This window comes from Leptinotarsa decemlineata, unplaced genomic scaffold (assembly GCF_025532065.1).
Source record: "Leptinotarsa decemlineata unplaced genomic scaffold, Ldec_3_MD MMD2_tig00002082_RagTag_RagTag, whole genome shotgun sequence".
Classification (NCBI taxonomy): domain Eukaryota; kingdom Metazoa; phylum Arthropoda; class Insecta; order Coleoptera; family Chrysomelidae; genus Leptinotarsa; species Leptinotarsa decemlineata.
The window spans coordinates 9,122,843-9,139,085 of record NW_027412573.1 but is presented as its reverse complement, the minus strand read 5'-3'; the positions used below and the strand labels follow the sequence as shown (position 1 = coordinate 9,139,085).

The following is a 16,243-nucleotide window of genomic DNA, read 5'->3' as shown; positions in this document are numbered from 1 at the left end:
TACACGAATGTTTTTCATGTAGACTTGCTCTAAAAACGCAGTCGAGTACTTACCGTTGTTGGAGATACAATAAAGTGGTACCATATAGGAAATATCATTTTTATTTGCACGATAACATAACTGAAACCATATATGAAATTTTGCTGATGGATATCTGGAATAAAAAATGGCAAAATAGACAGTCCAAACTCAAAGGAATCAGACCAGTGATATGACCGTGAGATCATGGAACTCTGACAAGAAGAGAACAAGTGGTTGTAACTCGACCAGGCTCACCCATGAGTACCTGATGTCTCGAGGAGAGGAACCAAAGTGTCAAATTTGTGAGCTGCCACCTACAATGAAAAATATAATGACGGAATATCCGATGTTCCAAATAGAAATAAACAACTACAATATACCTCAAAACTTGAAAGAAGTTCTAGGAAAACATCAAGTGAAAAAAATTATTTGCTTTTCAACTGATTTGAACTTTATTATGAAATTGTAACTACTACCTGATAATTTGAAATAGACATACTCCGCCGCAAATAATCATCAGGTTTATGCAGCTGATTGTAAATGAAAAAAAAAATCTTATATAGTTATGTTTCTGGCAAGAGATCTAGAAAATATTCGGCTTGTCACATGATCAATACTAGTGACCTAATTTCTATTCTTCAACATAATTCGGCTTCATTGCTTCCTTCCACATATTAATATAGTTATGTTTGATAAATATATCATATCATATATCAATCAAAAAGTACCTACCTCATTTTTCTTCTTCAAATATAGTCGGGCATACTTGAAGACTGACTATAGAAACAATTGGTTCAGGCTAGTCTCAATTTCCCACACTGTAGGTTAATGGACTACCACCTATCAGAAAACAACTACTCCCCTAGCTAATACCACGAAGGGAGTTGGATTATATCCTATCATCAATTTAATGTTAATGTTGATGATAGACAATACCTTGCCCTTCCAACGCCCTTTGTGGTATTAGCCAGGAGAGTAGTTGTTTTCCAATAGGTGTCAGTCCATTAACCTACAGTGTAGGGAGTTGATACTGACCTGAACAAATTTTTCCTTTAGATGATTTAATTTTTTTTTCGAAATGATCAATTTGGAGGAATAAATACGAAGACATGATCTATGGTGATTTTTCAATATACCTCAATTTTCTATATGACATTTTTTGAAGCTGATGATGAGTTTTTGAGATAACAACCTGGTACAGGTAGTACTAACGGTCTTTCCCTGCCCCAACGTTACCTTTTACCTCTGAAATATTACTGGAGAATAATTTCTTAAAGAGGATACTGTATACGACACCAAATGAACGATCTTTTTATCATCGTTTTGCGAAGTGTGGACACAAGATGCTTTCTTCTTATTTCGAACTATTTGAGCCTAGATTTCCAATTACATTTCCCGGGATTTTCCATTAGTGATCCCCTGCTGAGAAAACAATTCGATTGAATGGACTGAAATAACAAGTTATTCTTTGTGAAATGTTACTTCTAAACAATGATAAATGTGTTGTATAAATTAACCTGGAATGAAACAGTGGTTATGAAGTAGATACACTTTTTAAAAATGAAATCATCTGAAGGAACAATTCATTCACTCCAGTCTCAACTCCCTACACTGTATGTTAATAGACTGACACCTATCAGAAAACAACTACTCCCCTGGCTAATACCACGAAGGGCTTTGAATTTTATCCGACATGTGTCAATGCATGATTCTTTACTGAAGTTATTTCTGCATATGCTGTTGGCGATACAAATGCCGCAATAGATTTTCAATTATGAAAACACACTTGCAGATCGGTTTCGGGCTGTGTGGCCACTCGTCAGTGCAAGGTAGTGTCTAACATGAACATAAAGTCGATGATTTCCGATAACTGAAAATCAAATTCCTTCAGAGTATCATTCCTCGAACTAGGCTGAAACGGATAACAAACAACAAGTTTGTTATCGCTCCATCTGCCTGTGAACGAGGTAACCAACCGTATATCCGAAATTTCACCCAATTCCTCGTATGAGAAAAAAAAGCTCTTCACATATAGTTAGTGGACAACAAACAACAGGTTTGTCATCGTCCCAACGAATTGTTCCTTCAGATGATTTGATTTATAGCCAGTCTTCAGTGGCCGAGGGTTTCAGTATCACTAATTTCTGGGTTTGGAGGCCGTTAATTTTTGGAATTTTTCGTTGACGTTTTGCTAGCGCGGGTAGCTAGCTTCCTCAGAGATTTTTACATCCTGAGTCATCGCAGATATTAACTCAAGATATATAAACCTCTGAGGAAGGTAGCCACTCGCGTCAGCGAAAAGTCAGGAAGAAATTTAAAAAATCCACTGACTATCAATATTGTTAATGTGACGGCTAATATTAGTTAATATCGATTGAATAAGAACGAGCTAAATGCACAAGATAATATGACCAGCTACTTATCAAATTGTAGAAATGATATTTTCTGCAGGTTTTCTCGAGGAAGCACAAGCTCTATCAGGATCTTGCGGAAACTAACGTCGTTTGGCAACTTGACTTACAATATTTTTTTAATTTGGAGCTGATTGTAAGAAGCAAAAGACTCATATATCTAGACACTTTTCTGTAGACACTTTTCCACACGTAACAGAAACGGATTAGTAGCAGTACAAAACTTATTTTGTATTGTTTTCGGCTAGAGCCCAGAGCTGAGCTGAAAGGTCTTGAGCCAAGTCGAGCATTCGAGCTCTGTATTTCAAAGACAAGCTCTACTGAAATATGCAGGAATGTCTCATAAATAAAATAATTTTCCATGAATAACTATTAATATCCCATTTGAAAAAATAAGTTTTTTACACTATTGAATTCAACATATAAAAGTGCTTTTGGAATGTTTTCATATAAACAAGAAATTTTTGACAGGAAAGAAGTTACAGCGACTTTTCAAAAATGCATATTTTCGAAAAACAAGCTACAACTCTGAAAAGATAATAGATATCGATATGCAGTTTTCTCCATTGAGTTTATCATAAAATTTGACCCGCAGAAACAGCTATCGTGTTGATGAATTGAACAAGAATTGTTTCCAAACGTCAACATTAAGCACTTACAGGCGTTTTTTATAACTAAAAACCTCAAGGATTCCTAACTAGAAAAAATGCTATAGAGTAGTCACGTGTCCTTCAAACATAGTGGATAAGTTATTTAAAAAAAGATAATTCAGAGACTGTCTACAAAAAGATGAAGTCTAGCCGTGATGATAACTGAGCAATTTTCACAACTAGAATTTTTATTCTAGACTCGTTTTGCTAACACCGTAGCTTCATCGATAGTAATAGTATGCACTGTGGTCTAAGATTCTCATATACAACAGTATTAGTTACCTCAATTAATTGGTTAATGGTGAATGAGATAACAGGTAGAATTCGAGAAACCATAATCTAAATTTTCGGATTACAGGTAAAATTTTTAAATATGAATAATAATTATTGGCTTTATGAAAGAGGGTTTAACAATCGTGGGTGGTTAACCTCTTGTTGATCGTTGAATACGGAAATTCAATGTTTGCCCTTTATTGATAACTATCAAAACATCAAGTGTGCTACATCTATTGAAATATGCAGGAATATACAGGGTGTCTCATTAAAAAAAGTTTTCCACCAATAATTATTGTTATCTCATTCTAAAAAATAAGTTTTTACACAGTTACACCAACTTTTCGAAAATGCATATTTTCGAAAAACATGTTGTAACTCAGAAACGATGATAAATATCGATATGTGGTTTTCACCATTGAGTTTGTCATAAAACTCGACTCTCAGACACAAACATATCCAATTTGACCCACCCTGTATTCTCTGGTTGAAGCTGACACTGAAATTCACAATTTCATCAATTTATCAGTTTGACACTTCAATGAAAACCTATTTATTCAGTTCAAAACTAATTTTAAAAATTCGTTTCACGCAGCGGTTGCTAGAGAGATAATAGAGTTGGTTATCGAGCAGAGAAATGTACAAAAAATTCGTTGTTTGTTTTGTACGAACCACCAAAAATGCGAACACGAATTAATTGAATATGCTGTACAAACAAAATCTATTTCAAACCGACCATTTCCGTTCAATTTGATTGAGAGTGCAGGAGATATTACAATAACATCATCATTATAATAACGTCAATATTGCGAATATAGGCATATTTAATGAATATGGTATTGTTGTGATATCATTATAAATTCAATGAATAATTCCATTAGTAGAGTGAAGAACAAGGTGGGTCAGGTGCAAGTGAAGCACTATGGATATGTATTTATGAAAATACGGCCGGTAAACATTGTATTTTCAAAATATCAGCCACATGAGAGATAAACAATTACATTCGTAATTAGACGATGGCAGAAATAATTTGCAGATAATATACCTAAAGGTACATGAAATATTTCATATATGTAGTGTTCGCTGAAAAAGAGTACATATTGTACGAAAACAAGTTTTCGAGAAAAACCCGTTTAAAGTTTGGCAGTGTATTGCTACTCCGTACACGCCTTCAGTAACGTGTAAGGTCTTGATATCATTGGTCTGGGTATCTGTGACGTCATTCCTTCAATCTGCGTTGCTAATTCTTCTTGTAGTGTGGCGGTAGCTTCAGTTTTCGAGTCTGTGATTGGGCTACACTGCAGCTGATTAAAGAGACCTTTTCGTTTCTGGATTTTCTATCTTATCACCACAAATGTTTTCTTTCAGTTTCGTACTTTTCGTAAGAATTTTATTTATGGTAATTACCATAAATTATATTCTATCTATTGAATGAATGCGAGTGACGAGTTTTAAAAGAATCAAAGAGGTTTTCGATGGAAAATTCGAAGCGGTAAATGGGATATTACGATGCAATATGTAATAAGGATTAATGTTCTGCAAGTTCTGGTTTGATTATCACATCAGGGAATTGTGAAACGGAGTATGGTGATTTCAGGAGAATTAGAATGATACACAACTGAATAGTTCTTGCAATAGCATCGTAGAACTTGAAAAGTCTGTCGTACTTGTATCTCTGATTTTTTTCAGCAAATGGTTTCGAACATACGGTGGCCAAATAAAGGTGTAAACATTTTTTTTTCGCAAGTTTGACGGGGTTCGTATGAAAAAACATGCTTTCAAGTGTCCGAAAATATCTGTAAAAAATAAGTCAAAACTTATTTTTTGACACACAATGTACCTGTTTTCGGCGAACACTACATATATTGAACATCATAAATATGTCACATATCAGATTATTCTCTACAAGCGGATGTGAATAATATTTTACTTTATTTTCGAAATCCATATTTCTGCTGATAAATGTCAAAAAGAGTATGGTATTCCAAAGTAACTTCAAGTTGTACATATTCAAGCCAAGATTTCAGGAATTCAAAAAGCCGTCATCTGGAAGACGTTTATTTCGGGATTCAATATATAATTATAATAATTTCTGGAGGTTGCAGTCAATGATACCTAAAGTCTGGTTATAGAAAACTTTTTTATTTTTGTCAAACTTTCGAAAACGTTTGATGCCTTCCTCAGGACAACTGAGGAAGTTTGATGACTACTCATTGAGTAAGAAAAACATTAAGTGTTTCTGATTTGACTGAATGATAATGATGATAATCAACATGGGAAATTTTTCAAGAAAGAATGGTTTTGGTATTTTATACTTTCATCTCTATGCAAAATAATGTGAGAATATATGTTATGTAGAAATCCTGTGAATGATATTCTATGACGGATGTTTGTAAAGAGTGTTTTTGTATAATTCAATATTTATATAAAAATATTTGTTCTGATAGTATTTTTCTTACGTATAAATTCAATGTTTAAATGAAAGTAATTGTTTTGAGAAGGCTTTTCCTTCCAGTTACTTTTTTGCATGATCAACTCTTACGCATCTTTGTGGAGAGTTCATTTTGGAATAGATTGCTTGTTTTCTTTCTCTGGAAGATTCCCACATTCTATCACATAGAGATGGAGAATCAGGAAGCCAAATTCTTTCTTTCTCAGAAATATATCTTTCTAAATATACCCCTTTCAATTTGTTTTCTCTCTTTCGATATTTCAGAACATACGTGTATATTTGACAAAGATCAGTCAAGTTAGTTCTGTTATTTAATCAACATTCTTATCATTTGAAAATGTTTCTTTCTGGGCAATCAACTTCAGTACGTATAATTTTAATATAATTTACAAAAAAAATCATTCAAAATGTATGTTTTTCCTGACATTACTTTTATGGAATATGATACGGCTATTTGAATTGCGAGATGAATGTCCAATATACGTCTTATTACAATATCTTGTAATTACCTTTAGTATTCCAAATATTAGTAATAGAATTGAAATAGATATAAAAGCCTCACACAGAAAACATTTTTCTAACTCAAATTGAAATCACCGTATGCCACTGTCAACATTTCGAGTGTTTTTGAGCATTCAATTCAATTTTTTTCACAAAATTTGATGCAAATTGTTTGATCCATCCAATTTGTTCGATATCAGAAAATCGCCAAACACGCAAAACACTTGTAACTTCCATGCCTCTCACCAACAAACTAAACATGAGAAACATCTGGAACTATGAACATATTTTCAAAATAAGCGTACTAACATAAAAAATCAAAAAACGTTAATTGAATGTTATTAGTCCGCGTAATTTGAACAAACTTCTCATTATTATTCCTGATTTCATTGTCGTGTGGACTACTTCCGATAAGATTTATTTCCTCTTCAACTCTATCTCATCAACCCTAGATTTCAAATAACAAGAAATGAAATAATATCAGGGAATGACTTTTCAATCTCAGTTTAAAGCTCATAATTAACTTGTGGATGTGCCTAAAGAGTTATTGTCCTCTTAAAGACTCGCGAAATGATTCTGGAGTTTAATTGAAAGAAAAAAGACACGATAAAGCGTTTTGAATCATTTATGAGAGGGAGAATCTTTTTCATTAGTCTGGTTTCACCTTTTCGTCAGTTAACCAGGATGTTTCAAGAGATTTTCAAGATGGATATACAGGAAATATACAATTTTTAAATTACCAAAAATGTTATTTTTTAAATTATTTTTTGCCTTCGAAACCATAAGCGCCTTATCAAAAATCATTAAAGGACAAAATATCCTTAGAATAGTCCAAGAAGTAGTTCTTTAATTTTTGGCCGCATGTTCAATAAACATCTTGTATACTTTTATGGTTTTTTTGGTTCCAGGTACTGCATAGGATCTAGTAGATGTCAGCTGTTTTCCTGAATATATGAAAAGAAGTGTTTCAACTTTTTGGTGAGTGCACTCATACAACGTTTTAGAAATTAAACTGTGAATATCAGATCTGTATCAACTTCTTTCACGGAAAGTTTCTATGTCATCGATGTCATCGATGACATAAGCAGATCAAGCTTATTCCGTGACATTAAAAAATCGTTATTCATGAATGAAGTGTTTGTATTTTCTATAATGTTATCCAATTTGGTACTGGTACCAGTGAGGATGGCAGTGTTCTATGTAAGTGCAATTTGTTACCATTCATTTAAAGTGGAACTCATGTGAATGATATTTGATTTTTATTCCACAACGAATGTTTGAAATACGAACTGAATAGAGAAAAGTATCTTATGTATAATTCAGTGTTCATATAGAAGTATTTGTTTCGAAAGAATTTTTTCTTTCGTATAATTCAATGTTTATATGAAAGTAGCTGTTTCAGGAGGACTTTCTTTCAGTTTGTGTCTGAAAGTTACTTCTTTGCATGATCTACACATCCATGTATAGAGTTACTTCCTTCCTTTCTTTGGAAGACTCCCTCATCCTTCTTTTTGTATGAAGATGGAGTAGTAGAAAGCCAAAAACTTTCTTTCCCTGGCTACATGTTCATTACATTTCGATTACAACCTTGAAAGTCAACAAAAGTACTTGTGGTTATTTTTTTAGTAAGTCAAATGTGATTTGTTAGAAATACCTGTATTTCTTTTTTGCGGACTCTTATAAGTAGTTAGTGGTTGTTGAGTGATATCGCTTCTCTTCGAAATCGGATGATACTTGTGCTGATACCGTTGAAGTTCTAAAAGTACGAATAGGTTATACTATTGAAATCAGTTCGTGGGGAATTAAAATTATAAAACACTGTTTTACTCAATTCATCAAAACTTAATCTAATTTTCTAAAGGAACAATTCGTTCAGGTGAGACTCAACTCCCTACACTGTAGGTTAATGGACTGATACCTATCAGAAAACAACTACTTCCCCTGGCTAATACCAAGAATTACTTGTTCCTCCAGATCTTTAGATGATTTGATTTATATCCAGTCTTCAAGTATGCCCACTGACTATATGTGAAAAATAAATCTACTAAATACCAAAACACTCTCTCAAACTTACAATCTCACAGACCAGAAGATGACCTGTACTAACTTCTAAACTTTAATTTTCAGACTCTCAATATCTAACAGGGAAAACACTCACTTTCACTTTCACTCATACATAATTTACTTTTTGACTGAAAATTTGCGAAAAACACCCGTAAAATAGTGGTTTGATGAAGAATTATTAATTAGTTTTCTGAAACAAGCTCTTTGTCCTTGTTCGTAATTGTCATACCATCCTTTTCCAATTATCAACTATCTCTAATAATGTTCCTTCATTCCAATTGTTATAGAGCCATACTGTGAAATCAGATATGAAACGAGTTTCACTAGCTTATCTAGTCTGACCAACGTACTTTCTACCGCAGTTTTCATAAAATTTTCAATGTCTTGAACTTCTTCCATATTGGAATGGATGGGAATGAACAGAGTAATTGAATCAGTGTCAAATAGCGAAACATGAGATCTCTGACAGATATATTGAAAAGCAATAGGTCGATTACAGATTCCTAAACTTAACAATTCGAGCTCGACAAGATCTGTTTGATGAAACTTAACGAATCCAATACAATAGACGGCCAGTAACACAAAATGTTGGAAATGAATATGAAATGAAAGAACGTAATCGTTTTTCTTCTATATTAGAACGTGGAAATGGAATCATGTACAGGTGATTTTTTTTCAGTAAGTGATCTTTCAAATCCATGATGATTTTCAGCAAACACTTCACTTCGGAAAAGCTCTTTCCTGAGCCGATGAAATCAAACAATAATATCATCATAATCAATCAAACTTCCAGTTTGGAAATTCTGTTATGGTCAGGGAAATTCCCTATTCTATTCGTTTGTATTAACGATTCCAGCACCTCTTTGTAATCCTGGAGGATTAATACGTAAATCCCGAGCCATTCAAATTACTTTCACCACTCTCGAACATTGAATAATTCAGCATAATCAGCATTGATTTGTCGACTACACCAAAAGTAATCCTGTGTCGTGGGAATACGAGGGACTTTCCAAATTCAGAATTTATGGGTTCGTTGGGAGATTCCATTGGGATTCTCTCAATTTCTAAAATTTCTTTTTCCTTCTGATCAGGTAATTTTTTGCAATCCATACGTGGCATCCATACATAAAAATTGTCACTTTGAAAAATGTTTTTTATTCAAATGTAGTAATATTCTGAAACACAATTTTCAATTCTGGAAAGATATTTTCCAACTATAATTTCGTACCTTCCTTCCTTAATTTTCTTTTACATTACTGTGAATATTTCATCAAAAAATATTACATTGTTTTGACTAAGTGAACAAAAAAAACACGAAATATTTCGAAACAATGTTCAAACAGGTCGTTCCTTGTTTCATAGCAATATTAAGCGTCAAGCGCTGTCAAATCGATAGAACGGTCAGGACTTTCAAGTCGTTACAGATCCAGCTATTAGTAAGCAAACAAAATTCGATGTAGCTACGTCCTGCTGATATCAAATACTTCCACTACTTCTACTGAAATTATCATTTGGAACTGAATAGTTCTGCAAGAAATGCGTCCGTCCCAGTTCTGTATCTGTAGAGTGGAGAGGGTGAATGTAAGCTCACAGCACAGAATGGGCCCCATGTGACCCATTCTACATCTTCACGAGGGGTTGTCCACCTAGGTCATCGTCCATCCTGTCTTTTTCAGGAAGGTGGACAGGTCTCTGGGAGACATCTCCTTTATATCGGCAAGTGTAGGCCAAGACTCGCCGAACACACACTCTCTTATTGACGATAACTCCGGGCACTCGCATAGGACATGCCTGATAGTCTCATCTTCCTGTTCACACATCCTCCATAGAAGTATATCCACTAGCCCTATATTGTGGAGGTGTTTGCTCAGTTGACAGTGGCCAGTCAGAAATCCTAATGTTAAACGTAGATTTTTCCTGGTCATCGCCAGATATTTCTTGGGCGTCAGCTTCCCAGGATCGCCCAGGGTGATCCTGGCAAGATTGCATCCTTTGATTCCATCCCACTTCTTTAGGGATTGAGCATGGGTGTAACATTTGGCTAGTGCTGCAATTGTCGAAGTCATCAGGCCGTAGGTGCCACTGGGTCCTAAGATTCTTAGTCCAGCCGCTTCCTTGGCTAAAGAGTCGGCAATGCGATTACCTTTATTCCTGTCGTGCCCTTCAACCCACCTCAGGATGATGTTATTATCTGCCGAGGCTTTGGCTAAATCTTGGTGACACTCTAGTATTGGCCCTGAGGTAATACGTTGTCTGTTCAAGGCTAATGGGGCTTGACTGCTGTCAGTGCAGATTGTTTTGTTTTTGCCAGAAATTCCTTTCCTGGTCATTTCTTTTGTGGCGATTGAGAAACCAGCAAGTTCTGTTTGGACCACGCTGGTATTTTTTCCCATTCCCCACTTAATCCTCGGGCTTAGTGATCTGGAGTACACTCCACATCCTGAGCCTTCTTTGGTTTTTGAGCCTGTATATATGTGTATTGCATTTGTAGCATCTGACTCTGTGTTCTTCATCGGGAGCATTAGTTGAAAAATCACTAATATGTGTACTCGTAAATATCGCAGCTTTTTTGGGCGTGTAACCTTTCCCATTTTGTTTCAGAAATGTAATTAGTTTGAAATATTTTAAAACGTCTACGTTATTATTGGATTGTAACATACTTTTTGTCATTAAATAATTCGACCACACTGTTGATGGCTTTTGTTGTTTTGCCAGTTCCGAAAAATAAGCCAATAACACCGTCTCCGAGAAAGAACTGCATGTCTTTTTCATCTTCCATTCCATTAATCTTGAAAACGCGGTTTCATACATTTTCCGGAATATAGCTGGCAATAATTTTTGTGATGCTTTTTTCGCTGCTTCTACTCACTCCGGTGGAGTCAAATCAAATAAAATCACAGAATTAAATTGACAGATATTAGTTTCCTAGCAACGCTATAAGTATAACAGCCTACCTGTTTATATTTTTTTTTCCTTTTTTTTTGGAATTAAATGAGATGTAATTCTTCATTTAAATAAATGAAATACATGTATCATTAAAAATTGAACAATACCTATTTCTAATGAGAGAATAAAATAATTCATTAAAACAAAAAAAAATATCAAATTCAATAAAAACTAAAAAGAGAAATTCCGTAAGATTCCAGACGCTGAACTCTATGTTAAAGTAGCAACCTTATTTAGATAGGATCATATCGCTTTTCCTGTAGAACAGCAAATAAGAAACTCGCGTTCCCTGGGGTTTCAATACGTCTTCTTTTTGCACAGTCTTGACCGAAGAATCATCGTACCTAATCCAGCAATTGTAGCCGATTTGGAAGGCATCGGTCACGTAGTGTCCAATATTGGCATTTTTGCCTTCGTGGTAAACGAAATATATATTATAAATTCAAATTTCACATCGATAATTTTATGACTTTAATATATTGTAATAATACCTATGTTTTTTCAATATTAAATAGTCGTTTTTCCCGTCACAGAAAAAAATTTTGTATTATACACGGGAAAAATATCAGATTTAGCTCTCGAGCTGAAATCTAATACTTTTTTCCCTTGTATAATAAATAACTATAATTTCAAAAGACCAACAAGAAGTTATTCATTCACCATTATTGAACTTGTTTTCATTAAATGTCAATAATTACCATATTTACATATTACCTGTTTTCCTAAAAGTTATATTGTATTGATTGTTCTTTCAAAATCTACCTACCTGTTTTTCCATAATTTTACCTTGTTTTCGTAGAAGTGATATTTTTAATTGTTTTTTCCAAATCTACCTATTTTACATGATTCTATCATTTATCTCATATTTTTTGTCATTACCTACTGTTATAAAATAATAATGGTAATAATAATAATAATGGAACCCATTCAGCAAGAAACTCATATAAAAGCCGCAGAAATCCCCTCATTTCTGCGGAAACACAAGGATGAGCCAATCCATGGGGTCTTTTTCAATAACATTGAAGACCTTGGCTCATCAAAGCGCCTGACTTTCGCTTTCCTCAGGTCGAGTGGGCTAAAGTCGGAAACTGAGGGGTTCATCATGGCTTGCCAGGATGGTACGGTAAAAAAAATTATAATACGTCCTTATTCACCATAAAAGAACAATTGGAATAAACAAAAAGAGGAAAAAGAAAACAACTTTCAGTATAAATGTTAATAGGCGGAGTATCAGCTAAGGCTGTTTTTCAACTCAACCTGGATATGAAATACATTGTGGTATAGATTGATGTACCAGTAACTGATGAAGTTACCGCGTAGCAAAACGCGTTTTAAATAAAATTTATTGTGAAAATTACATTAATTATTATGATGGATAGCGTTATCAACTTTCATCAAGTAACGGGTTGAAGTATTCATAGATTATAGTTTTGAAGAATTTTCACTCAAGAAATGAATAATAATTGGGTCTATGCTCTGTCACAGTGTTTACAAAATTGTCTAGGGTCTTCAAACTCTAAATACTGTCTCTTCCCGGAAAGGTTCATTATAGATTTTGGAAAAGTTATAATTTTATTTTCAACAGATTTTTCAACAGAAAACATTCAAGAAGTGTAATTGGAAAATACAGACTATTTATATCAATTATAATATAATGAAATTCATTCCGGTAATATGATTTCAGAAATCCTCACATATTCATCCGGAAATATCTAACAAAATTAGGCATCGTTAGTAAAAATCGGTCGACTTTTATAAGACACCAATTTTCCTCCTGAAATTCTTTTTCCGGATACGAATGAAGGAATTCAAGCATGGAATTGCCACATGTGAATCTTGTTTTCTCGAGAATCTTCGCGACATTCGATACCATCATCACGCTTCACCCTCGTTTGTCAATTTTCACCTAGTTATTCAATATTTTACGGCGCACCCGCTCAAACTCTGTTTTTCTTTATAAAATCACAGTTTCACAAATATTGTCTAGAATATGAAAGTAGTCGTAGCGCTTCTAGCAGCGCTTCTAGTTATATGTTATATGTTTTTTATTGACCGATATAACATATATCATTTCAGTATAACTCACATTTTTTTCTACTCACAATGTCGTTCATGCAATGAAGTTCAGTTTCCTGATAGTATTTCCGATACCAAATGGAACAGCACAGAGAAGGAATTCCCGCCTCGACATAGGCGTCGGCATATTATTTTTCAGTGGTAGTTTTTCAGTTACTTATTCTTACAATCATAGCAATTGATCACCCCATGAAAAAGATATCTCAACTGAATTTTTCCACCATGGGTAATTATGAAAAACTTCGAAATTTAAGGTAGTTGATTTTCGAGTCGAAAACTCTAAAATACAATGAAAACACAAATAATCACACCGAATTCTCGTCAAACATATATTCAAAATATTCAAATATTCTTATCGGAGTTGAACAATGCGTGTCGATTCCGTTATGACCATCCGATTGTTCATTTTTTTATATTTGAAACCACAAGACACCTCGTAGAGTTTCTAAAGATGTGTAATTGTAATCGGGATAGTCGAGTAATTTATACCAAATCATTTCCAAGGTTGGTACTTCATTTTTTTGGTATATACCATAACTTGTTCGCCGAATCACATCTTTTGTAGCACCATCAACGTTTGCGAATTTTTTATTTCTTTGTTTTCGTTTCATTGCATGGTCAATGACATCCCCTATTTTAATGACTCGAAGAACTATCGAACGAGATAGTTTCGTTACCTCTCATATTCTATTCACAATAGCATTCTGTGAAGTGTGACAGTTTTCCTTCTTAAAGCATTCATGAATATTTAAAATTACTCGCTGAACTTGAACATGTAAGTCCTTATTTTTGAATTCCGGATCCCTGTCGATTGACACAGATTTCTCACACGTAATGTTATCATTTGTTTCAAAAGGTCTCTAGAAAGCCATATTGATGAAAGTACCCAAAAACACTAAAATTTTCACAAAAATCGGTTTAAACGATGAGATTGGAACCTGTGGTGTAAAAGTTGAAAACTTTTCCTAGAGATGAATTACCCTAACACCAAACTGATATTTTTTCACTCGACGCGCGTTTCGCTAATAAGGTTAGCATCTTCAGGTGAAGCAAATTGATACTGAATCTAAAGATAAGGGTTAACTGTTTATATACCTAAAGTGTTTTGGTCCGATGTGGACTTTGTTGAATGATGATTATCCTAATAGATTTTTCGGTAATTAACTAGTGGAACCACTACCTGCAAATTGATTTGTCCGCTTTTTAATCTATTGTTGCAGTTATAGTTGCAATACAATTACGTTCAAGTAATGTTTATATTTACAATCATATTTTGTGTACTGTAACTCTAGAAAACACATCCCTTTCTTCAGAATAAATATTTTTTAAAAACTTTTATTTTCAAAGTGAGATATAACATGAATGAAACTGATGAAGCCGTGTAGTGAATTTTAAATGAAATTTATTGTGAAAATTTCATAATCATTATCATGGAATTTTTACAATTGTTTGCATCTCATGTGACGCAATATCAATAGCCCTATTTGGATTTTGGGAAAGAACACAAATCGAATAATGATACACTATGAATGAAATGTTTGGAAGAGAGAATTATGAATAATAACAAATTTTGAATTGGTTAAAAAGTGGTACAATTTTCAAAAAGTGGTCAAAAAATTGCATGCAGAAAAACGTGTAGGTAAATGCTAAAAAAGTGTGTATCTCTACAAATTATTCAGACTACTTTCACATGTGAAAATGTTGATTAATCAAAACAAAACCGAAGTATTTCTAATTACTTTTCAATCTGAAATCTACAATAGAATATTTTGAAATAAATTGTCCTTCTCCAAGTAACCATCTTACACATGTATTTAATTTAAAGTATATTTTGGACAACAAATCTACTTCCATTTACAACAATTTTTTTTTGGTCAACTCATATTTCTGAATCCAAAAGCTGTATTCATTTTTATAAATCGATTTTAGATCTGACTTCCAAGGATTCACGCCAAATCAGCTCAAGATGTTCGGTAAACAGAAACGCAAATCTAAATCGATGTTTCCGTATCATTTTATTGCCTTCACATGTGAAAACTGCTTCCTATAAAAGATTTCACTATCGGATTGGAGAGTTTCCGGCAATAAGAGAGGTTTTTTAGTACCAAAATGTGCAGATTCAATTGAAAATAAAATCTGAACCAGACATCAAGCTTATATGCCAAAATAAAATTTGATTTCCTCTGAAGTGAATTGGTGAATGCATCAGTTAGAAATTTGGATACTATCGAAATGAAGAGTTTGATGTTATTGCTTTAGTCAGAAATAACATTTGCGAATGAATTTCAGAAAATTCACAGCATTTGGAATTTGACACAACCATTTTCGAACTATATCCAAACAACAAATTCAATAATTTTTGGGAGATCACGTTGGTTGAAAACGTTAAATATGATGAGTCGAATTCTGGGTTCAGTAATATTTGAGTTAACTGTAGAATAACGTAGTGGATAAATACATACATATTACATATCAATTCACTGTTGACAAAAGTCAACACTATAGTTTCAGAAATGTGAATAGTATCTAATGAGAAATACTCATATTTTGATCTACTTCTGTATCTGCAGAGTAGAGAGGGTAAGTGTAGACCCACAGCACTTAGGCCACATGTGACTCATTGTACATCCTCCCGAGGAGTTGTCCATCTAGGTCAGGGGTCTGCAAACTATGGCCCGCGGGCCAAATCCGGCCCGCCAGTGTCATCAATCCAGCTCGTGACAGCCAATGATTTACTGTCATCAATCTGGCCCGCGACAGCCAATGATTACCTAATTGTTGTTACTATTGCTGTGATAAGTTGAAGAAGAAAACACAGAATGATAATTACTCGGTTTTATTTACTTGCA

General features: G+C 33.9%; 1 protein-coding gene across 2 annotated transcripts in view; it reads left to right on the top strand.

The window, feature by feature from the left end:
- LOC111504542 (GTP-binding protein Di-Ras1) overlaps window positions 1–16,243 on the top strand; it is a 100,474-nt gene that overhangs the window by 45,482 nt on the left and 38,749 nt on the right. For both annotated transcript variants that reach the window (XM_074176967.1, XM_074176968.1), the window contains one exon: window positions 7,217–7,286. The gene's annotated coding sequence lies outside the window, so the exon portion shown is untranslated. The remainder of the gene's footprint in view (window positions 1–7,216; window positions 7,287–16,243) is intronic.